Raw genomic sequence first — 4,510 nt, forward strand, 5'->3', positions numbered from 1 at the left:
TATATATATATATATATATATATATATATATATATTGTGTGTGTGTTGCTGTCCTGTGTTGAGTATAAATAAACCGAAGTTCGGGACAAGAGTTAAACCTAAACGGACAGATCGAATGTTGTCCTGTACTGACTACGGAGAAATTTAAGTTTGGGTGTAAGTGTAGGTGTAGATCGGTGGTGTATCCAGTGCTGTTCAGTCTGAGAGAGACTGACAGTAGAAGGATATATAAATTAAGGCGCTTAAACTGAAAGAAATAAGAGATGATAAAGTGGAATGGGTGATGAAGGCAGGCCCATTACCATTCATCAACAGCACAAACAGGAGTAAAATATATTTCGCCGTTACTTTTAGAGCCCCTTCCGTACGAGATGAACTAGACAGAAACCTGTCTAGATATCAGAAACAATAACAAAACCACAAGTGTGGTGGCAGTTACAAGTGTGTGTCTTTCACCAGATATGTGTTCATTAGTTGTGCGAAGTGTGTGTATGTGCGCGTGTGATGAGATGCACACACCATTCACTCGTTCTAACACTCAGACCATGTTGTATATAAACTCGACTTTCCCTTCCCCTACTGTTGCCGCCCTTCTTTCACAGTTCTTATGGCAGCTTTCACATCGCAGTATGTGAACTTAATATATTTTTTCCTGGTCTTCATCACACTAGTGTGTGTATGCGTGTGTGTGACAGCAGTTTTTTTTTCTCCTGTCCTCTTTGTTGCTCGATCGCTACTATAACTGCTCGAGTGGACTCCAGTTACAGATTATAAAGATATCTGTTTTGGTTTCGGTTCTGATATTAATGTCAACATTAGCAATAAAAAAGGTAAAAAAAAATTATCAAAATAACGACTGTAGCATTAGTACTGTATGATAATATTACTAATAATAATAATTATTATTATTATTATAATGTCTAGGAAATCGTTTTAATAGAATGTAGAAAAAACAAAAATGATCGGCTTTATTTGCCCAACAATCGGTAAACAATCTAATGCATGCTTTTTGTTTTTGATTTTTACAAAAGGTAACGAGAAATTCAGGTGGAAACAGTTATACGAAACGTCCCAAGGGAGCGGAATAAGCCACCCCTTTTCCCCCCACCATGAATATACACGTTTTTATACGTGATATGTATATATATATATATATATATATACACACACGCACACACACTGCAACCTGTATGTTTACACACACATATATATATATATATATATATAAAGCACGCGTCTAGCAAACAGTACGAAATAAACAAAACAAGATGAAAGGGGTGTAAAATGGTCAGGAAGTTAGTTACCTTAATCGAGATAATTACTTTCCGAACAATGAACAAAAATAAACAAAGTAAACGGCTCGCGATTCAATGTCAACGTCTCGTCGATAATTTTGAATCCATTCTAGCAAAATGTTGAAAAGAGGGGAAAGAACAAGAAGAAGAAGAATAAAGAGGAGGATGAGGAGAGGAATATAAATAAAATAATAAAAAAAGGCATTCTAAAGTGACTTCCGGTCTACCGGACTTTTCGGAATGTAACAGCTGCCATTGGTTAAAAAAACGTCTTTTTTGCTGAATCTATTTTTTTTATCCTTCTTTCCACCCCTTCCTGCAGCTCGTCCGCTCCGATGACACAATATCAAGCTGGCAGTTAAAAAATATCTTCAGCTTCTCTCTTTCTCCCACTATAATACTCTCTTTGCCTACCCCAACAGTAGCGCTTTGCAAATTATGTCAACACCATCGTCGCAGTATAGTTCTCGCCCTTAAATTGATGCTCGTTGATTTATCATTAGATGTTTGGGGGATGTTTTTATTGTTTTTTTATGGGGTTAACACATTTATACAACGGTACTTTTTTCTATTGTATAAATGTGGAAAAAATTATGAATTATTACTTTCTTTTGATGTTTTTTTTCGTTACTTGAGGTTATGTTTACAATAAATTTTAACTCTCTTCTTTATACTTTGTACAGCACAGTTGAAAATATGAACATCACATCCTTCACTCGCTTTTGTGGTGATTTTTTTTATAAAAGAAATCAATACATTTTTGTTAAAAAACCTTTAAATTCATGTTTATATTGTTACATCTGAACTTATATATTTTTCTGTATGCGCATATATAAATATATATATCCAGTTCTCATTAATTTTTTTCTCTTTCAGTCAGATTTTTATAGATATCTTGAAAATTATATAAACATCAAAACATCCCGTATTCATTTGCTCATAAATCTTGGGCCCTTTTCATTTTTTTATGGAGGTCTTTAAATGCATATATATATACCTCTGGTCTATCTGTCTCTTACGTTTTTCAGTGGAGGACCAAGGAGGGAGGAAAATAGCGGGTTTATGTTTGTTTTCAACGTTTAATCCACACACACACTTTCTCAATGAGGTGTTCTACAAATATAGACAACTAAATTAAATCATTTCCGCGGATTTCCTCACGCGTGTCACAATCATTGTAGAATTAAAATTTGCAGTTTATTCAAAATCCATAAGGCGGTAAAACTCGCAATCGTTTAACTTATTTGTTCCTATTGTAGTATGTGTATATAGTAAAGAATGTGTGTATGAATTTGTGTAGACAAAACTTAACAAACCAATGAATGAACGTAATGATTCGTTAGGCAAGGAACAACAGCCAATCTCCCTCAAATTAATCCCTCCCATCATTCAAAAGCGAATGTTGAAAATGTAGTCATACAATATGTATGAATGAATGGCATGGTCACGGTTGGAATGCTTTGATCTGACCAACGATTAATCAACAGCAACCCCATAATGTAAACAACATACTAATTGTTTTGGGAATAATCGATTGTCAAAATTTTTTGCTGCCTCTTCCTAGAATTGATACTTTTTTCTTGTGACTTTTTTGTTTATACATAATTTTCTTTTTCGCCATTCCCATATTTCGGAAGTAAATCTGATATTTTTTTAGTCTCGTTTTTTGCATTTTTATTTTCCAATGCCATTGAATGGATGTCATTTTATGTGCTTTCGTTTGATGTTTTCTTTTCTTATTTTTTTTAACCTGTCAGTTACAATCGATCATTAATTAGACTTCTATTTTTACAGTTTTTTGTTTTAGATTTCCAGTGCATATAACATATATATATGGGGAGAAAGATAAAGATATGAGTGTTTATATGTGTATGTGTGTGTACATATATATTTATATATATTAATATTTAGTAGAAGTAACAGAGTGACTCAAGGTCCGAGAGTTTCGTGCGTTGGCACTTAAATGAGCGGAGAGGTTGCTAGATATATTAATACTAAAAGATATATAATTTATATATATATATATACACACATCAATTGATATATTTATTTATACATATATTTATATATGTATATATACATATATATTTATATATGTATATTTACACAAACTTTTATAAATTATATGAACCAGGTATGGCTATTTAGTTAAGACGTTCACTTCTCAACCATTTACTACATCCACTCCTCAACACTTATTTTTCATTCATTATATTCTCCCCCTTAGCTATTCCCCATCTCTCACTCTCCCTTACATTCTTGCAACGTCTAACCACCCACATGCCCTATTCTTCTATTCCCACTCATTTCTACTCATATCTTGATGTTCCTCACAGATACCTCATCATTACCATCTTAATTTCGTCCTTGCTTCACATCTCCCCAGATTACTCCTACCTTCTCTTCTAGAAACCTGTTCTGCTTCCATACTTTAACCCTCATGTAGCATAAAGCCACCTCTCTTTCAGTTGATAGTCTTGCAAGTTGCATTGTGGTATCACTCATGTTAGTGATATTAAAAAAAAAAAAACACCCAGTATACTGTTGTCCACTGTGGTCCCCCCCACATGATACACAATATTATGAAAATTGAAGCTCCCCTGAGATCAATCGCAAAAAAAAATAGATGACATGATAAGTCTTGACTATTAGGATCAACTCAAAAAGCTCGAGCTTTACTCCCTCCAACGCCACCATGAGTGCTATATCATCTGTATGATGTGGAAAATATTCCATCAACATTGCCCAAATGATATAGGTATCAACTTTAAAATTCATCCAGGGCTTGATCCCTGTGCCATCCATCCACTACAGAAATCATGTTCATGTCATATTACAACACTACAACTATTTCTCCTCAACTGGCCCTGCTCTCTTCAACATCGTGCCAGCAACATAAAGGAGGAAAGTGATTTCACAGCATTTAAACAGTCCCTAGATGATTACCTCCAACAAATACCAGACAAACCACCTACACCCGAATATGTCTCTGAAAATAATAACTCTTTGCTTGAATGGGCTATGCTGCCCAAAAGCTGACTTTGTATCTCTTCCATGTGGTGCAAATAAATTAGACATGGCCTGGGCCAACTTCAGTCGAAACTTATCTAAGTAATCTAAGTATGCACTATAAAGAGGATGGCATTTAAGAAGGGCATCCAGCCAAAGAAACTATGCTGGAGTAGACAGTGGAGTGCAATGTAGTACTTGGACTT

General features: G+C 34.5%; 1 protein-coding gene across 6 annotated transcripts in view; it reads right to left on the reverse strand.

Moving 5' to 3' along the window:
• LOC106872997 (zinc finger protein squeeze) overlaps nucleotides 1-1,550 on the reverse strand; it is a 74,695-nt gene extending 73,145 nt beyond the window's left edge. For 3 of the 6 annotated variants that reach the window (XM_052966249.1, XM_052966250.1, XM_052966251.1), the window contains exon 1: nucleotides 1,305-1,541. The gene's annotated coding sequence lies outside the window, so the exon portion shown is untranslated. Of the gene's footprint in view, nucleotides 1-1,304 lie in introns of all 6 variants that reach the window. The other 3 variants (XM_052966252.1, XM_014920196.2, XM_014920194.2) reach the window with 3 other exon arrangements.
• Nucleotides 1,551-4,510: the final 2,960 nt, after the last annotated feature.

Source organism: Octopus bimaculoides, chromosome 3 (genome assembly GCF_001194135.2).
Source record: "Octopus bimaculoides isolate UCB-OBI-ISO-001 chromosome 3, ASM119413v2, whole genome shotgun sequence".
Taxonomy (NCBI): domain Eukaryota; kingdom Metazoa; phylum Mollusca; class Cephalopoda; order Octopoda; family Octopodidae; genus Octopus; species Octopus bimaculoides.